At 44.5% G+C, this 21,104-nt stretch overlaps 1 protein-coding gene and 1 long non-coding RNA gene across 3 annotated transcripts in view; both read right to left on the reverse strand.

Annotated features, from left to right (window-relative positions):
* LOC309396006 overlaps window positions 1–21,104 on the reverse strand; it is a 148,553-nt gene that overhangs the window by 102,928 nt on the left and 24,521 nt on the right. The window lies entirely within an intron of this gene.
* TBXA2R (thromboxane A2 receptor) overlaps window positions 1–21,104 on the reverse strand; it is a 55,969-nt gene that overhangs the window by 22,891 nt on the left and 11,974 nt on the right. The window lies entirely within an intron of this gene.

Raw genomic sequence — 21,104 nt, forward strand, 5'->3', positions numbered from 1 at the left:
CACGCCCACCCATTTGGCCACGCCCACCCAGTTGGTCACACCCACCCAGTTGGCCACGCCCAGTCAGCTCCACAAGGTCAATCACAGTCCTAATGCGGCCCTCAATTAAATTGAATTTGACACCCCTGATCTACACCTTCAAGGCCTATAAATACATTCTTTAAAAATCCCTCTTGCTACCAGTGCACCAGGGGTGGGTTGCTACTGGCATTACTGCCGGTTTGGCGCGCAAATGTTTTTGATCTCATTTCATCTTAAACACACCACAATCTAGAGAGACCAGAAAAAGCCTTTGACAATTTGGAAAGTTTGCAGTCTTGAAAACCTTCGACAATCAACACTCAACCAATTCAACAATCAATAATCAACCAATCAACAAACTGTGTTTTCCTGCTTGAGCAGGAGGTTGGACTAGAAGATCTCTAAGGTCCTTTCCAACTCTGTTATTCTGTTAACGAGCCCACGATTTAAGCCGGGCTGAGAAAAAGGGGCTGGCACAAATCACACAAGGAGCTCCATAGTTAAGAGCAGATATTCTCATGACCACACTCCTCCGGTGGCATCCACAGGCTGTTGTTGCACAGGGTAATCCCACCAGTTTTGCAACCTAGTTGCATTGCAACCTTGCAGCCTTCTTTTGTCAGCTTGGCCCCCACCCCCACCCCATATCCTCCCCCAGGGAATGCAGCTGGACGCACCCATAAACAACCCTTGTGGGAATGCAACACACTCTTTCAAACAACACTTCTTTCCCGGATCAACAATATGTCGTACGACACCTTAAAATAAACGCAAGTTTGTGTACAACACCAAAGGCCTCGCTTTTTCCTAAGAACTCCAACTGAGGTCATCTATAGAAGACAAAAGATTCTCAACATATTTTTCAAAAGTTTCTCATGCACAGTGCTGAATGTTCTTGGGGGATTTGCTTGTAGAAGAAAATCTGGCCATCCAAAGAACGTTTGATGAATATTCCTCCCCTTTATGTGAGGTGTGGCTTTACAGGTAAGATACAGACGTGATTTTCAGCAGGTTCTGACTAGTTCTGGAGAACCGGTAGCGGAAATTTTGAGTAGTTCGGAGAACCAGTAAATACCACCTCTGACTGGCTCTGCCCCCATCTATTCTCTGCCTCCCAAGTCCCAGCTGATCGGGAGGGAATGGGGATTTTGCAGTAACCTTCCCCTACCATGCCTACCAAGCCATGCTCACCAAGTCAAGCTACACCCACCAAGCCACACCCACAGAACTGGTAGTAAAAAAAATTGAATCCCACCACTGGTATGATACCAGGCCTCTCTCCTCACAGCTCCCTCCCCCCCCCCCCATTCCGAAGATGGCTGTAGGCCATCATCCCCAGGTGGATTCTGGAGACAAGTGAAAGTTTTTACTTCAGGATCCTCTAAGATGTGGTCAAAAAAGTCAAAATGGCAGCCGTGACAGTGCGAACAAAGCTCTGCTTCTTATGTGCACATGTATTTATTGATATTCCACCTTTATTATTTTTATGAATAGCTCAAGGCAGGAAACATACACAGTACTCCTCCTTCCTCCTATTGTCCCCATAACAACAACCTTAGGCTGGGTGGGTTGGGCTAAGAGAGAGGGCCTGGACCAGTCACCAGCTGGCTTTCATTGGTTAGGGCGGGACTAGAACTCTCAGACTCCTGGTGATTGGCCCAAAGTCACCCAGCTGCTTTTCACGCCTAAGGCGGAAGTAGAACTATTAAACTCCTGGCTATCAGCCTGCTGTCTTAACCACTAGGCAGAACAGACAGAGAGGTTCAATTGTATCATCCTGGGCTAGCCGTGATCTTGATTTTTTTATTGAGCACATCCTGCATACCAGGGGTGGGTTCCAGCTTCTGTTACTGCTGGTTTGCTCAGGCATGCGTTTTGTACATGCGCTAGATGCCCGCTCTGTGCACATACGCAGTATGTAACAAATTGCTTCTGTTCATGCGCCAAAGCAAAAAACAAGATTCGGCACTGCCAATAGAACCAGTTTGGGGACGTGGCCTGCCAAGTTACTACATGCAAAATTTAAAACTTTTACATTTTGCTATTTCCAGGGAGGGATAATGATTTGTTCATTTGGTCAGGCTGGATTTAGACAGATGCAAAGGGTAGAATTGTGTTGAAAGAATGGATTTGCAGCTAAGAAAACAGATTATCCCATTCAACCGAGGCTGATGTTTGGATTTTAAGATGCCTCTGTTCTTGAAATCTTAAAACAGTACATTGCCCTTTTAGCTTCTGAAATGCCACAGATGTTTCTCAAGTGGGAAAGGTTACAAATACCAAGGAATGGAAAGGATTTACCAAACAAGTACACAAACATACATATACCAACACAATTATTTGCAGGCTGTGGGCTAGAAATATTATAAGGGAAGGAAGGAGGAATCAACAATGAGAAGCCAGAGGACAAATTAGCAGCAGACACATCAAAACTCTTAGATTAATCGTGGTTAGGCATCTAAATGGGCTAAATGAATTCACACTGTGCTTCTTTCTGCAGATTTAAAAGCCAAGATTGTAAAAAGTTCTTTTAAAAAAACCTGGCTAGTCCAAACTTTGCAAACATGGATCCCACCAAATAGATTGGGATTATATTTGCCATGAACCACAGCAATCTTAGTCAGGAGAGGCTGGGAGATAGGTTGTTATTTTACACATCTGAAGAGCATAATCATATCAAGAAAAGTTGGATCTGGAAAAACAATTGGTTATCCGATGATGAAAAGACACCTTCGCAGCTGGCTGCAACTTGCACAGGTAGTCGACTCATAACAGTTCATTTGTTGTTGTTAGTTGCGAAGACATATCCAACCCATTGCAAACCCATGGACAACGCTCCTTCAGGCCTTCCTGTCCTCTACCATCCTCTAGAGTCCATTTCAGCTCATGCCAACTGCTTCGGTGATTCTATCCAGGCACCTTATTCTCTATCGTCTCCTTCTTCTTTTGCCCTCAATCGTTCCCAGCATTAGGCTCTTCTCCAGTGAGTCCCTCCTTCTCATTAGGTGGCCAAAGTATTTGAGTTTCCTCTTCAGGATCTGTCCTCTAAAGAGCAGTCAGGGTTGATCTCCTCTAGGACTGACTGGTTGGATCGACTTCCAATCCAAGGGACTCGCAGGAGTCTTCTCCAGCACCAGAGTTCTGTTGGAAGAAATGTCCTTCTGGGTTCAGCTCCAAGTGGGAAAAAAGACAGTGGAGACATAGAGGCTGCTTGGAAAGATGGTTTAAGGGTGGACAGGACCACATGGCTTGAGTCCTGAACAGAAAAGGTGATCACATGCTTCAATGTTGGGTGAGGAAGAAGAAAGGGAGAAGGGCTGAAAGTTCCTGGCTTTATACTCTCTGTTCAGCCCCACCTCTCTGTCCCCTGTTCCTGTGTAAGAAATGCATTCTGCTTGGTTGTCAGACTCACATGGGGCCAGGGGCAACTCTCTAGGCTTTGTTTTGAGTCCAAGTTTGAGTTTCCAGATGCCATGTGGTGAATGGGGTAAAGGGCTAATACTATCATCTTAATCCCATCACTCTGGAGCTAAAGGGGATAACTCTATTATGTAGAATAGATTGGCTTGGGCTTCTTAATGGCCCATTAAGAAAAGTGGGGGCTATTGAGAGTGAGTCTGTTTTCTGCCTAAAAACATATTTCTCCATTTCTGATCCAGGGGAATGTAATATTCTGCCTTTTCAATATTTCCTAAGACATTTCATTTTTCTAGGAGAGGGATGGGTTTTAACTTCCTACAGTTCAAAGGCCTCCATTCTTTGGTGCTGAGCCTTTCTTATGGTCCAACCTTCACAGCCATCCATTGCAACTGGCAAAACCAAAGCCTTGACTATACGCACTTTTGTTGGCATGGTGATGCCTCTGCTTTTTAGTATGCTGTCTAGATTTGCCATAGTTTTCCTCCCCAGGAGCAAGCGTCTTTTAATTTCTTGGCTGCAGTCCCCGTCTGCGGTGATCTTGGAGCCCAGCTCAGTTCATTTAATGACCATTTCAAATTCAAATTCAAATTTTTAATTTGTTAGCCGCTCCCTCTCCGCAAGGGACTCGGGGCGGCGTACAATAAAAATATACATACATACATATAGACATACATATACATACATATACATACATATACATACACGGAGGAGGTAGTAATCAAAACATATATCACATTAATAATAATAATAATAGAAAATTAAAATTAGCCATTAAAATATCCCATGATAAAATACAATTTAAAAAGGACTGTCAGGAGGAGGATAAACTACGGTTGAGCCAGGCCAGATAATTGAAAGAGGTGGGTCTTGAGCTTTACACGGAAGGAGCGGAGATCGGAAGTAATCCTGATGTCAAGGGGGAGGTCATTCCACAGGGCTGGGCCCATCACAGAGAACGCCCTGCTCCTGGGCGTCGCCCCCCGACACTGTTTAGCGGACGGCACCCGGAGAAGTCCCTCTCTGTGTGAGCGGATTGGTCGTAGGGATGTATGGGGCAGGATGCGATCCCGCAAATAACTAGGTCCTATGCCATGGAGTGCTTTAAAGATCGTGATCAAAACCTTGAAACGCACCCGATAGACCATAGGAAGCCAGTGCAGCTCGCGCAGGAGAGGTGTTACATGGGAGAACCTAGTCCTCCCCATAATCACCCGCGCGGCCGCATTCTGAACCAACTGTAGTCTCCGAGTGCAACTCAAGGGAAGCCCCATGTAGAGAGCATTGCAGTAGTCCAGGCGAGATGTCACTAGCGCATGGGTGACTGTGCGCAAGGCATCCCGGTCCAATAAGGAGCGCAATTGGCGCACCAGGCGGACCTGGTGGAACGTCCCCCTTGCCACGGCTGTTACATGGTCATCCATGGACAGCCGGGCATCTAGGAGGACGCCCAAATTGCGCGCCCGTTCCATGGGGGCCAGTTGCTCGCCCCCAATGGCCAGAGATAGAAGCAACTGGTTGAACCGGGGGGCCGGAAGCCACAGCCACTCCGTCATGGAGGGGTTGAGCTTAAGTCGGTTGTCATCCATCCAGACCCGTACGGCTTCCAAGCACCGGGACATCATTTCGACGGCCTCGTTGGGGTGGTTTGGGGTGGAGATGTACAGCTGAGTGTCATCAGCATACAGATGGTATCCCACCCCAAAGCCACGGATGATCTCGCCCAGCGGTTTCATGTATGTGTTGAACAGGAGTGAGAGAGAGAACCGACCCCTGTGGCACCCCGCAAGTGAGGGGGCTCAGGGTCGATCTCTGCTCCCCTGCCAACACACGTTGCGTCCGGCCGGAGAGGTAGGAGCTGAACCACCATAAAACGATGCCCCTGACTCCCAACCCCCATAGCCGGTGCAACAGGATACCATGGTCGATGGTATTGAAAGCCGCCGAGAGATCTAATAGGACCAGGACAGAGGAACAACCCCTATCTCTGGCCCTCCAGAGATCATCAACCAACGCGACCAAGGCCGTCTCCGTGCTATGCCCGGGTCGGAAGTCGGACTGGCGTGGGTCTAGATAATCATTCTCCTCCAAGTGACGTGGAAACTGTTGGGCCACCACACTCTCTACAACCTTCGCGAAAAAGGGAAGGTTGGAGACTGGACGATAATTAGCTAGCTCTGTTGGGTCCAGGGAAGGCTTCTTGAGTAGGGGTCTCACAACCGCCTCTTTCAAGGCGGCCGGCAGAGACCCCTCGCCCAACGAAGCGTTCACTAAGCCCAGGAGCCAGTCGCGTGTAACCTCCCAGGATGCCAGTACAAGCCAGCAGTTGCACGGGTCCAATAAACATGTGGTAGGTTGCAGACGTCCACGTAACTTGTCCAAATCCTCGATGGCAACCGAGTCAAACTCCTCCCAGAATGGTCTCTCAAGACTCGCCACGGGCGTCTCCACTGGACCATTGAAAGGGACCCATCCCATCCGGATTTGAGCGACTTTGTCCTGCAGATATTTCCCAAACTCCTCTGCTCTGCCCTGTAAAGGGGCTTCCCGCGGCCTCTGAAACAAGAGGGAGCGGGTCACCCGGAACAGGGCAGCAGGGCGGTTATCTGCAGACGCAATAAGAGCGGCACAATGGTGACGTTTGGCCGCTCTTAATGCCACAAGGTACGTCCTTAAGTAGGTTCGTGCCTGTGCTCGGTCAAATTCGGAGCGGGAGGATCTCCAACGACTCTCTAGGCGTCTCTTGTGGCATTTCATCATCCTTAGCTCCTCGGTAAACCAAGGAGCCAGGGTGGTTCGTTGCCGCAGGAGAGGCCGCAAAGGCGCCACCCGGTCAAGGGCCCCTGCAGTCGCACTATTCCATGCGGCTACCAGGTCCTCCACCCGGGGGCGGGTCGGGTCTACAGGAGGTGGCCCAAGCTCCGTCTGGAACTTATCTGGTTCCATCAGGCGCTTGGGGCGGAACCATCTAATGCCTTCCGGCTCCGCCTCCCCGCAACGGGGAGTAGCACCAGGGAAGTCAAGTCGGAGAAGTGAATGATCCGACCATGACAGGGGAGTGATAGTTAAATCCCCTATTCCCAGATCACTCGTCCACTGGCCAGAGACAAAAACAAGGTCCAACGTTACAACAGAAAGTTACAATAGAATAACAAGCTTGGAAGGAACCTTGGGGGTCTTCTAGTTCAATCAGGAGGCCAGAAAAATGGCTGTCCAATTTCTTCTGAAAAACCTCCCGTGATGGAGGAGTCACAACTACTGTGGGTAAACCATTCCACTGATTTATTGTACTCACTGTCAGTAAATTTCTGTTTAGTTCTAACCCATTCTCTGGAATTGAGGGTCAGGCTGGAAAAACTGAAAGTTGTTGACATCTCCAGACTCATGCTTATGTTCTGGTTCCTGGGAAGTGAAAGTCAATGGGGATCTTGTCTTCTCATTCAGGCTGATGACCTTCCTAAATACATATATTTGGCCACAGTGTGACTCAGTGTACTGGATGGATGATATTAACTACTGTGTTTCCACGAAAATAAGACAGGGTCTTATTTTCTTTTTACACACAAAATATGCTTGGGCCTTATTATAAGGGGAAGGTTTATTGTTTTGGGGTTGCTGGGCGGCTGCTCTCTTACCTCTCTCACCTTTGCCCCTCCCCCCGTTCCCGCGGCTTGGCACCTTCGGGATACCGCTAGATTGGTGAGCGGCGCTCTGCCTGGCTGGAGGTAGAGGGTTGTCCAGGGGGCTTATTTGTAGGGGAGGGCTTATATTTTTGCCCACCAGAAAAATGTGCATGGCCTTATTATCAGGACATGTCGTATTTTTCGGGGAAACATGGCAGGAGGGATTTTCTTAGTTTATCATGACGAGACGAGCAGACTAGCAGACGAGATCTCAGAACCACTGAATTATATCTTTCAGAGATCCTGGAACACCGGGGAACTACCAGAGGACTGGAAAAGAGCTGATGTGGTTCCCATCTTCAAAAAAGGGAAAAAATTAGATCCAGGAAACTACAGACCTATCAGCCTGACCTCAATACCAGGAAAGATTCTGGAAAAAATAATCAAGCGACGAATTTGCGAACACCTAGAAGCAAACAAAGTAATAGCCAAAAGCCAACATGGATTTGTCAAAAACAGATCATGCCAGACTAATCTTATTGCATTCTTTGATAATGTGACAAAATTAGTGGACCAGAGGAATGCCGTCGATATAGTTTACTTGGACTTCAGTAAGGCTTTTGATAAGGTAGACCATAACCTACTACTAGATAAAGCAGAAGAATGTGGGTTAGACAGCATCACCACCAGATGGATTCGTAACTGGCTGACCAACCGCACTCAACGTGTAGTTCTCAATGGAACTGCATCTACATGGAGGGAAGTATGCAGTGGAGTACCCCAAGGCTCTGTTTTAGGCCCAGTACTCTTCAACATCTTCATCAATGATTTGGATGAGGGAATAAATGGGGAACTCATCAAATTTGCAGATGACACCAAGCTGGCAGGAATAGCCAACACTCCAGAAGATAGGCTTAAGATACAGAAGGATCTTGACAAACTTGAACATTGGGCACTATCTAATAAAATGAAATTCAATGGTGAAAAGAGTAAGGTTCTACATTTAGGCAACAAAAATGGAATGCACAGGTACAATATAGGTGATACCTTGCTCAGTAGTAGTAACTGTGAAAGGGATCTTGGAGTCCTAGTGGACAACCATCTAAATATGAGCCAGCAGTGTGCAGCAGCTGCCAAAAAAGCCAACACAGTCCTAGGCTGCATCAACAGAGGGATAGAATCAAGATCACGTGAAGTGTTAATACCACTTTATAATGCCTTGGTAAGGCCACACTTGGAATACTGCATTCAGTTCTGGTCGCCACGATGTAAAAAAGATGTGGAGACTCTAGAAAGAGTGCAGAGAAGAGCAACAAAGATGACTAGGGGACTGGAGACTAAAACATATGAAGAACGGTTGCAGGAACTGGGTATGTTCAGCTTAAGAGAAAGAAGGACTAGGGAGACATGAGAGCATTGTTCCAATATCTCAGGGGTTGCCACAAAGAAGAGGGAGTCAAACTATTCTCCAAGGCACCTGAGGGTAGAACAAGAAGTAATGGGTGGAAACTAATCAAGGAGAGAAGCAACTTAGAACTGAGGAGTAATTTCCTGACAGTTAGAACAATTAATCAGTGGAACAGCTTGCCTCCAGGAGTTGTGAATGCCCCAACACTGGAAGTCTTTAAGAAGATGTTGGATAGCTATTTGTCTGGAACGGTATAGGGTTTCCTGCCTAGGCAGGGGGTTGGACTAGAAGACCTCCAAGGTCCCATCCAACTCTACTATTGTATTGTATTGTATTGTATTGAATATATACACTCTCTTCCAAAAAGGCTCACTCCATAAAGCTTCACAGAGGCTGCTTTCATTTTCAACTCTGTAACTGTACTTTCTTTTCTGTTTTATTTCTGTTTTCCCTCTTTGTTTTGCTTTCTAGATTATAAATCCTTAGAAAAATATAAAGACCCTTCCTAGGAATTGTCAAACCAAACCGTTATAACCGTCATTTTAGCCAAATATCCCCAACGGAGAAGAAAGGGCAAATTCAAAATAAGAACAGGTTACCCACAAAACTCCCAGAAGCTGTTACAAAATGGTGAAAGATAGGGGCAATTATTCACTATATGACTGAAAAGGAATCACATGAAAGTAATTATATTTGTAATTAACTGCAAATTACATCAATTTTCATTTTCCACTTAAACCCCAATTCCTTGTAGTCCCCAGCAAAGGCCAATATTTGGAAAAAAGTACTGTACTCTACACCTAACTCTCACCCTAACTCTAATCTTTACCCTAACCCTAACTATTTTTGGAGAAGACATATATGAAAATGAAAGAAAAAAATGTAAAATAAAGTACTGGAATTTCTTACTAAAAAAAACAAGAAAGAAAGACCAGTATTGACCTACTTATTGCAACAAGGAAAGCTAGAAAGGCATTTTAGTAAGAGTGATTTATATTTCGCTGGTAGCCTAGAATGCCTAGGAATTTGTGAAATATTAAGTATTTCATACTTTGATGTTCCATCTCTCACCTTCTATAGATTTCCTAGACATTCTATAAAATGCCTAATTTCACACACTGACGATAACCTATTAGTTTTAATGCTAAATGCCAATCAATAAACAATTAGTGACACCAAAATATAATTTTATGTCATTTATTGTATTTTACTTTACTCTTATTTTAAATTGTTTGTATGCGTTTGAACCTTGTGCTTTGATATGGCCTCTAGCCTAATCAATAAAGCTAATCTATTTATTGATTGGCATTTAGCACTAAAATAATAGATGATAACATAAATAAACTAAGGGGAGACTCCATATCTACATCTACATATCATATACATAAGTGACTGAGGTTAATGTTTGAAAGAATGCAAAAAAGCACATAATTCTGCAAAAATTGCAAAATTCTGCAAAAATTGCTATACAATGCTAGATATAAATGGCTTTCCATAGGTCCAGGTGGACAGCTCCTGATGCTATTAATTCTTTATGTCCTCTTATTTGGTGGTGACAAAAAGCAGAGAAAAAGAGCAACATAAACCACAAGAGGTTTACAAGCAGAAGACAATCCATCAGGATCACGAATACCCTATAAAGGTTATATGAATGAGGCAAACTTATTGGAAGGAGGCATACTTATTGCAACATTTGTAAAAATACCATCCCGCTGAATCAGCCTTAGAATTTGGATTGGGATTTTTATATTTTGCTTGATGTGTGTTGAATTTAAGATGATTTACAGCAATGGGCCTCTTTTTATGCTTTAAGGCAGGGTTTTTCAAACGTGGCAACTTTAAAATAGGTGGATTGCAACTCACAGAAAATAGGGTCTCTACTTGAGCGTGGTGTGTGTGTGTGTGTGTGTGTGTTAGACTCAAAGACCCTTTACGGTCCCTTCCAACTGCATTCTTTTATGTATATGTTTTCACCTGAGGAAGGCCAGGTTGAGTGCAGCAGTCATTTAGTGTTCATACCTAAGGGAGCAGAAACACAACGGTCACCCAAATTTTCCAATCTTTGGGCTATAAAGACTAATGATTCGATTGTGTTTTTCCTTTTTTTAAGTGGAAATTTGGGTGGCTGTAATTCAATGGTCCCTCAGCAGTGTGGTCTGGGGAAGGTACCAAGAATGATAAAAATGGGACAAGGAAGCTACATAAGGTCTGGGGCTTTCCAGCTGCCCACCCTGACGTAAACGATCCTGGAAGTTCTGTAATTTTGTGATTATAATGATTCCCATACAATCCATTGGGTGACTTGGCACAGATGCTGTAAATCTTCCCACGAACTTAAAAATAGCCCACAAATCTTAATGGAACAATATCCATCTTCCAAGTCATGGTTGCCAGCTTCACAAGGGAACAGCTTCTGCACCTCCTCCTCCCCCCCCCATTAGCTGCTAAATAGCTAGTTAAGAACCCCCCCCCCCAAAGGGCCAGCATCTCAGATCATTGCTTCTTCCATAATTGTGATTGGCCATTGAAAAGACTCTGGGCCTTTTTCTCCTTCTCCCTAAATGCAGCACAAACAGGAACTGGCAAACTCTGTTTCCTGCCACATCTACATGATAATCCTTTCCTTTCTTCTCCAATGTATGACTGAGGTAGTTTGGTCTAGTGGTTAAGGCACCAGACTAGAAACCAAGAGACTGTGCATACTAGCCCCAACCTAAAGCATAAAAACCAGCTGGATGACTTTTGGCCAATCACCAGGAGTTTTTGAGTTCTAGTCCCAGCTTAGGCATCAAAGATGACTGGGTGATTTTGGGCCATACATCAAGAGACTGTGAGCTCTAGTCCCACCATAGGTGTGAAAGCTGGGTGGATGGCCAATCACCAGGAGATGGTGAGTTCTAGCTCCACCTTAGGCATCAAAGACAGCTGGGTGATTTTGGGACAAACGCCAAGAGATTGTGAGCTCTAGTCCTACCATGGGTGGATGACTTTGGGCCAATCACCAGGAGACTGTGAGTTCTGATCCTGCCTTAAGCATGAAAGACAGCTGGGCAACTTTGGACCAGTCACTCTCTCTCAGTTCAACCCACTTCAGAGGATTGTTGCTATGGTGGAAATAGGAGGAGGAAGGAGTACAGTATTAGATATATTCACCACCTGGAGTCATGTATAAAAATAATAAAGGCAGGATTTTTTAAAAAAATATTTTGAAAAGTCACCCTTCACTGTATCAGGGCACTGCTATCTAAGAGTGGGATAAGATACCTCCTTGTGATCCAACCTCGCCCCTTTGTATATGTGTACCCAAAAGGGATGGGGTTGTGTTTTGATGCTCTGTGTTGTCTCTTTTGATACCCCAACTCAACCCAATCCGATAGTCACAGCTGTGCCAGTGTTAAAGTAGGGTAACCCTATAAATTTAATAATTCAATAAATAAATAAATATCCTGTTATTATTCATGGATACATGCAGTTATGTAAAATCCACAACTTCGGAAGGAAGTCAGAGGACTAAAATGCCTTTAAAAATGATTAAGGAACACGTCAAGAGAGGAATCAGGAAATTTGAGCATGGAGAATTTCGTGGCCAGTGTAATTTTCTGCTGGCTGAAGGATGGTGGGAAAGCAGTTGGATTAACAGTGGGTAAAAGCTCTCTTTCTACTCTATGGCCATTTTGTTTCCTTTCCTCTGTTTTGCTCCAGCCGTTCTCTCGGATCCAGTTTTCTGAGGAAAAAAACTCCAGTGGATGTAATGGGTCAATCATCAGTAACTGAGTTTACTTGGAATAAACACATGTCGATCATCCAACAAAAATTAAAGATAAAATAAAATAAAATACAAAAATAATAAATTTAAAAAAAAAAGGGGGGGGGGAACCAAACACAAAGGGCACTGGATCATAGGTCTTTTTCTGCCATCAGTTTTCTATGCTTTTTAGAAAGTGGAAATGAAGAGATGCAAAATGAAACCGTAGATCACCATGGCCCCGGAATCTCTAAATTGATGAATTTTACCAGCAGCTGTTACTTCAGGGAATTCAGGACCATATTATTAGTTTTATTTCATCTGAGTGATCTTTTCAGCTAGACGTATCGTGGATTGAACTGTAATTGGAAAAAAAGAAAAGCAGATGTTCTATTTTTTATTCTATCATAAATAAAATGATAGGTAAGTCAGCTGAAGATATACTAGAAGCCGGTGGATTAAAACCAAATCAAGATGGTGCTGATTTGTCCTGCCTTTTTACAAGTGTTGTATCCCTGCTGGAAAAAAATCTATTTTACCAAATACAGTATTACAATACAATACAATAGCAGAGTTGGAAGGGACCTTGGAGGTCTTCTAGTCCAACCCCCTGCCTAGGCAGGAAACCCTATACCGTTCCAGACAAATGGCTATCCAACATCTTCTTAAAGACTTCCAGTGTTGGGGCATTCACAACTTCTGGAGGCAAGCTGTTCCACTGATTAATTGTTCTAACTGTCAGGAAATTTCTCCTCAGTTCTAAGTTGCTTCTCTCCTTGATTAGTTTCCACCCATTGCTTCTTGTTCTACCCTCAGGTGCCTTGGAGAATAGTTTGACTCCCTCTTCTCTGTTCTATTGCCTACACTGCCTGGTTTTAACAATTCTTTGTTCTATTGCCTACACAGAGATACAGACTTTTTTTTTCCGGGGGCAGGGATGAGGTATAGCACCTGTTGGATACAGTGAAACCCAAGTGAGATCAGCATGAAATTTAAAAATGAATTAATTGATATCTAAATGGAATTAAAATTACATTTGAATTGAATTCATTAGTCTGCATATTCGTCAAACGTCTGTTCCATTAAAATGATGATTTGGTGGCAGAGATTAAAAGTGATCTGAGATTGCAGCCTGAAGGTGTTGTTATATTCCAAGCGTAACTTTTAAAACACAGGCATACAGTTTGTGGCATCTGAACTGATGCAACATTTCCTCTGCTCCCCCTGGCTGATTTTCTATTAGAGAAACTGAAGATTGGAAAGGTAGAAGAATGTAAATTTGAGAAGTTTATTCTACATACACTCACTTGTGATGCTTGGACAATACTTCATTTCTGCGGTGGCTACCCACAAGCCATCTAGCACAGTCCATGATTCAGATTTGCAAGCTTTGATCAAAAGAGGTTGGGTACTAAATTTTAAAGCCCTATATCTTACTGAGGTTAGAATCAGCTTGGAATAGATAGCCAAAAAAGTCAACACAGTTCTAGGCTACATAAACAGAGGGATAGAATCAAGATCCCGTGAAGTGTTAATACCACTTTACAGTGACGTGCAGTCAGGTGAGGCAAGTGAGGCACAGCCTCACCACTCTCATCATGAAAAAAAAAAGTAAAGGGAAAAAGCTGAGCTAGTTGCTACCTCACCGTGGATGACTCTGCTTAACCTCACTGGTGCTCTCCCTCCCCAAGTGTAGTGACTTCCTCCCCAGGCCCCCATTCATTTCTCTCTCTCACACACACAGCTGGATAAAACTATATAAAAATCTAGCCCAGCTTCACTGATTACAAGTTTGAAAAGGCAACGTGGCTCCACCTGCAATCAAACTACACTTGGGGAGGGAGAGCACAAGCGAGCACTGAGGAGACCACAGGAGGAGGCAGGAAGCCAGGTAAAGAGCCATGCTGTAGTACACACACTTCCCCCCAGCCTCTTTCTTTTGGAAGGCTCGGCTCCCCTCCGGCTTCTCTGCCTCTCCTCTCACCCCAGCCTGCCAGCAGGAGGTGGTGGGTGGGCTTTATTGTGTTCCAGGCATTTCCCACCCAGACAGCAAGCTGCATTTGCAATGGTGGAGGTGTTTGGGAAAGGCAGCAGGGGAATGTGAGGGGATGGCAGAGGAGCTGCTTTCAAGACACTGGAAAAGATATCCAATCCAACTTTTGTATGTGGGGGGGTTTGTTTGAGAGTGAGTGAGAGAGGGAAGGGGTAGGAGAGATAGTCCAATCCAACTTCTGTGTGTGTGTTTGTGTGTGTGTGTGTGTGTGTTTGAGAGAGGGGGAGGAAGGGAGAGAGGGAGGAAGGAGGGGAAGGAGAAGAAAAAGAAAAAGAAAGAAGGAGCAAAGGAGAAAAACAAATGCTGTCGCTTTAAATTGGAACTGAGCATGCCTGGCTGTGGAATTCTGGGAGTTGAAGTCCACAAGTCTAAAAATATTTGAAACTCAGCACTGTGTCAGTGCCTCACCAGTCATAAACCTCACCGCACGTCACTGCCACTTTATAATGCCTTGGTAAGGCCACACTTGGAATACTGCATTCAGTTTTGGTCACCACGATGTAGAAAAGATGTTGAGACTCTGGAAAGAGTGCAGAGAAGAGCAACAAAGATGATTAGGGGACTGGAAACTAAAACATATGAAGAACGGTTGCAGGAACCGGGTATGTCTTGTTTAATGGAAAGAAGGACCAGGGGAGACATGATATCAGTGTTCCAATATCTCTGGGGTTTCCACAAAGAAGAGGGAGTCAAGCTATTCTCCAAGGCACCTGAGGGTAGAACAAGAAGCAATGGGTGGAAACTAATCAAGGAGAGAAGCAACTTAGAACTGAGGAGAAATTTCCTGACAGTTAGAACAATTAATCAATGGAACAACCTGCCTCCAGAAGTTGCGAATGCCCCAACACTGGAAGTCTTTAAGAAGATGTTGGATAGCCATTTGTCTGAAGTGGTATAGGGTTTCCTGCCTGAGCAGGAGGTTGGATGAGAAGACCTCCAAGGTCCCTTCCAACTCTGTTATTCTAGATCAAGAATGGTGATTCAGTGGTAAACTATGTTTGCACAAAAATACATTACCTTTAGACTGAACTAGCCCATTTTCAGAGTGAAAATACAATATACTAAAACATAATTGTGAACTCATCACAGGGGCTTGTTTTTTTTTTCAACACAATACACTACAAAATATTAATCAAGCTTAAAATTAGGTGGTTTCAGAAGGATGAGTTCATATAGCTTCAGGACTCCAAGTAATTTGGTTCAACGAGATGTGTGATCATCGCCACTGTCTAAGAACCTAGTTAACACTAAAAAATCCTTCCTTCCAGAGCCTGTCTGGCTGCAAATTCTAGAAGAAAGTGACTGGTCCAATGCATCTCGAGAACATCAGGTTGAGGGAGGAATTATTTAGGTGAGACACAGACACACACAGTCAGGGGTGCACACTCGCATGTACCATCACGCTCTTCTATCTGACTATCTGACAAACTGAAAGACAAAAAAGGTAACTATAAAAAGTGGAAGGAGGGGGACATAACTAAGGCAGAATATCAGCAAATAGCCCGAGCCTGTAAAGATGAAGTGAGGAAAGCTAAGGCTCACAATGAAGAAAGGCTTGCCACAAAAGTAAAAATTAACAAAAAAAAGCTTCTTCCAACATGTTAAAAACAAGAAAAAAGTTGAAAAAAGGAAAGATTCTGGAAAAAATAACCAAGCGACGAATTTGCGAACACCTAGAAGCAAACAAAGTAATAGCCAAAAGCCAACATGGGTTTGTTAAAAACAGATCATGCCAGACTAATCTTATTGCATTCTTTGATAATGTGACAAAATTAGTGGACCAGAGGAATGCCGTCGATATAGTTTACTTGGACTTCAGTAAGGCTTTTGATAAGGTAGACCATAACCTATTACTAGATAAAGTAGAAGAATGTGTGTTAGACAGCATCACCACCAGGTGGATTCGTAACTGGCTGACCAACCTCACTCAACGTGTAGTTCTCAATGGAACTGCATCTACATGGAGGGAAGTATGCAGTGGAGTACCCCAAGGCTCTGTTTTGGGCCCAGTACTCTTCAACATCTTCATCAATGATTTGGATGAGGGAATAAATGGGGAACTCATCAAATTTGCAGATGACACCAAGCTGGCAGGAATAGCCAACACTCCAGAAGATAGGCTTAAGATACAGAAGGATCTTGACAAACTTGAACATTGGGCACTATCTAATAAAATGAAATTCAATGGTGAAAAGAGTAAGGTTCTACATTTAGGCAACAAAAATGGAATGCACAGGTACAATATAGGTGATACCTTGCTCAGTAGTAGTAACTGTGAAAGGGATCTTGGAGTCCTAGTGGACAACCATTTAAATATGAGCCAGCAGTGTGCAGCAGCTGCCAAAAAAGCCAACACAGTCCTAGGCTGCATCAACAGAGGGATAGAATCAAGATCACGTGAAGTGTTAATACCACTTTATAATGCCTTGGTAAGGCCACACTTGGAATACTGCATTCAGTTCTGGTCGCCACGATGTAAAAAAGATGTGGAAACTCTAGAAAGAGTGCAGAGAAGAGCAACAAAGATGATTAGGGGACTGGAGACTAAAACATATGAAGAACGGTTGCAGGAACTGGGTATGTTCAGCTTAAGAGAAAGAAGGACTAGGGGAGACATGAGAGCATTGTTCCAATATCTCAGGGGTTGCCACAAAGAAGAGGGAGTCAAACTATTCTCCAAGGCACCTGAGGGTAGAACAAGAAGCAATGGGTGGAAACTAATCAAGGAGAGAAGGAACTTAGAACTGAGGAGAAATTTCCTGACAGTTAGAACAATTAATCAGTGGAACAGCTTGCCTCCAGAAGTTGTGAATGCCCCAACACTGGAAGTCTTTAAGAAGATGTTGGATAGCTATTTGTCTGAAATGGTATAGGGTTTCCTGCCTAGGCAGGGGGTTGGACTAGAAAACCTCCAAGGTCCCTTCCAACTCTACTATTGTATTATTGTATTGTATTCTCAGAATGAAACATATTCCATAAAAGGTTGTTTCCCTAGAAAAATGCCCTACAGCCTCAAGTTGGAGAAGTCACAGACAGATCTTGGAATCCTTCTTATCAAAAACGTGGCCTCCAGAGACCTAAGAGCTTTCCAGCCATGTTCCAGATCAGAGGCCAGGCTAAGGTTTATCAGTGCGTTTCAAGGCCTTCCCACCAGCACCAGCAGCCTAATCAGCCTCATCAGCTCATGGCAAAAGAATTTCATCAGGGTCCTTTTTGAGAAATGCCCCCTCCCACTACGCTGGCAGGCAGAGGATTACGTAAATGAAGCCAGGATTGATTTATAAATCAAGCAAGGACATTCAACTCTTTGGAGAACATCTGCTTTGCCTTTGCCCTTTCCCATCCAGTCCTGCATCCCATCAAAGGAGCAATTAGATGGGAAGAAAGAACCCCCACCTCCCAAAAAAACACGACCCACCCACAGCCCTGAGAAACTTTCTGTTTTTGCTGAATGTAAAGAATGTGTGGTTTCTCTTTGCAAGCAGATAGTCTAGGCTGGGAACAAAACCCAACAATGACCTTGTAATGAAGCTACCGGGGGAAAAAAGGCTTAACATCTCTTCCCTTCCTCAACAATAATTTATCTCCTGCTGGAAAATTACAGCGGATAATTTCTAGTTGGATACTGCTCCATCCCTGGAGGCTTTTAAGAAGAGGCTGGATGGTCACTTGTCTGAAATGGTACACAGTCCCCTGCTTGGGTGGTGGGTTGGACTAGAAGACCTCCAAGGTCCCTTCCAACTCTGTTATTCTGTATTTAGCTTTCTTCGTGGGCAGCGTTTCCCAATCTTGGCCACTTTAGGTGGACCTGGTGATGTGGAACATGAATGCATGGTGATAGATAAAGTGCTGAGAACATAAGTGGATATGCACACAGTACATATTCAATATGCACTGCTCTACTGCCTTGGTAAGAACCACACTTAGAATGTTATATCCAGTTCTGGTCACCAAGATGTTGAGACTCTGGAAAACAGAGCAGAAAAGAGCAAGAAAGATAATTAGGGGGCTGGAAGCTGAAACATATGAAGAATGGTTGCAGGATTGGTATGCGTAATCTAATGCAAAGACGAACTAGGTGTAACATAATAGCAGTTTTCCAATATTTCAGAGGTTGCCACAAAAAAGAGTGGGGCAACCCATTTTCCAAATACCTGGGGACAAGACAAGAAATAGTGGATGGAAAGTAACCAAGGAGAGAAACCACTTAATGCTAAGGAGAAATTTCCTGACAGTGAGAACAATTACCCACTGCTCAGCTTCCCTTCAGAAGTTGTGAATACTCCATCACTGGAGATTTTAAGAAGAGGTTTAGGGACAGGAGACTAAAACCTATGAAGAATAGTTGCAGGAATTGGGTATGTCTGGTCTAGTGAAAAGAAGTACTAGGGGAGACATGATTGCAGTATTTTAATATTTGAAGGGCTGCCACAAAGAAGAGGCGGTCAACCTATTTTTCAAAGCACCAGAAGGCAAGAAGCAATGGATGGAAACTAAACAAAGAGAAGCAGCCTAGAACTAAGGATAAATTTCCTAGGTAAGAACAATCAATCAATGGAACAGCTTGCCTTCAGAAGTTGTGGGTGCTTCCTCACTGGAGGCTTTTCAGAAGAGACCGGACAGCCATTGGTCTGAAATGGTACAGTCTCTGGCTTGAGCAAGGGGTTGGACTAGAAGATCTCCAAGATTCCTTCCAACTCTGTTATTCTGTTATTGTTATTGTAGTCCAGTCAGTTCATAGCACATACACCGTTCAGTTCAGTTAGTTAGGAATATAGCTTCAGGTTTATTTACTAGAAATCAACGAACATCAACGTACTTATCCAAAAAGCTTCCGAAGGAATAGAATCAGAAACAATGGTCTTGGAAAATCAGGGCAAAACTAGGGAAAAGTCAAAAGTTGCCAGGGAAATGAATAGCAAGAAATAGTTAAAAAAACATGACTTAAGATGAACAAAATCCTAGAAACATTTCCAGCTTTGACCAATATACAGAAGACTGGCTTAGACGCAACACTTTTATTTTCCAAATAAAACTGGAAGATCCCTTCCAACTTCCTCCTGTTGCATGTCCTCCAGCAGCTCATAAATGGGGACAGATGGCTGGAGAATTGTAAATGTCTGGGATTTAAGAGGAGTTGACGGAAATGTCCCCCATAAGCAGCAGCCTTGATGTAATGAGTCATGGAACCAACTAATGCGCACAAAAGCCGTGCATGTTGCTTCTGAAAAGCTAGCAAGTAAGTTCAAAGGCAATTGCCTTCTTGCTCTGCTGGCTTCCTTACTTCAAGAATGATACTCCAAGGTAGACTGCCTTTGAACCTGGAGGTTTGTCTAAGCCACAGGTGTCAAACTCAAGGTCTGCAGGCAGGGGTTAGCAACTGGTTCTCTGCCTGGTTGCTGAGTGGCTGTGGCCATGCGGGGGGGGGCATGGCCTACTTGGTCTCCTCACAGCAGGGGGTTTTCACCCTCCCCAGGCTCCTCAAGCCTCTAGGAGAGTGAAAATGTCCTTCCCTAGGCTCTGGGGGCTCTCCAAAAGCTGGAAATGGGCTCGTTTCTGGATTTCCGGTAGGCCTGTTTTTCTCCCTCCCGGAGTCTCTGCGCTGACCTTGTACTTACCTGGCATGATGACTGGGCCGCGTGGAGATTCCTGGGAGGGGAGGGACAGGGTGGGTGGGGCCAGCCAGTCCTTGCAACAACTGGTTCAGCGAACCGGATGCAAAATTACCATCCGGTTTGCCCAAACCGGTCTGAACCGGCTGAATCTCACCCCTGCCTGCAGGCCACACCCGGCCCGCGGGGTGCTTAGAATTGGCTTGTGGAGCTGCCCTGGAAATAGTAAAGGACAGGTCCATGATGCCTCTGCCAGTGCATTCTTCCTGGGCTCCATTTTCACTGGCAGAGGGATGCAAGAGATCCCCTGCAGGTCCGCCCAGGCCACCACAGGTGCCCCCGATACAAGTGACATTGAACTGGCCATTTCCGGCCCCAGCGATGACCCCCCCCCCGAGGTCAAACACAATCCAGATGCAGCCCTCAATGCAATTGAGTTTGACATCCCTAGTCTATGCTATCACAACCATTGCCATTGGTGTAAACAGTCCTATTCTATACATTTACTCAGAGCTAGTACATGTCACCGTTTGGGACTACAAATCTTACCAGGATTGGGCATATTTTGGGTGGCTGGAGCTCTTAACATTGGGAGAACGCCAAGGACCAGAATATATGGAGTATGTACATTCTTCTTTGCTTTATTTTTTTTTGGGAGGGGGGAATAGTTTTTTTGTTAAAAAAAACTTTCCTGATGATGCAGTACAGTGGTGGGTTTCAATTTATTTTACTACCGGTTCGCTCGTGCGCTTGCTCGCTTGCTCGCTTGCACGCTCGTGCAATGCTTCTGCACATGTGCAGAACCATTATGTGGGTGGGCGGAGCTTCCCGCTGCCGCCTCTACCGGTTCGCCTGATCCACCTCTGATGCAGTAGCAAAATATGTGTCTTTGAGTCCGTTTTGACTCCTGTTGGCCGATTTCACACTATTAATTCCAGCAGTGGTAGTTCACAGGGTGTAAGGAAGAAACGGTGGGACTGGTGGGTAACCCAAGCGGTCCCTATTTCTTCACCCTGCTGCCCATCTATCATGCACTATGTCCACCCTTTCCTCATCTCCCTGGATTCGGGGAACAGAATTATTATTTTCTTCTTCATTACAGTAGCATGTATGTCTCTCCCTGCCCCTTGATCCTCTCTAATGCACAATAAATGAAAGAATATGTTTGAGCAATACAAGCCATACCAATAGGGTTGTTGTTTATTAGCATAATGTGGGTAATGGC

This window comes from Natrix helvetica, assembly GCF_964273705.1.
Source record: "Natrix helvetica genome assembly, chromosome: 1".
In the NCBI taxonomy this organism is placed as follows: domain Eukaryota; kingdom Metazoa; phylum Chordata; class Lepidosauria; order Squamata; family Natricidae; genus Natrix; species Natrix helvetica.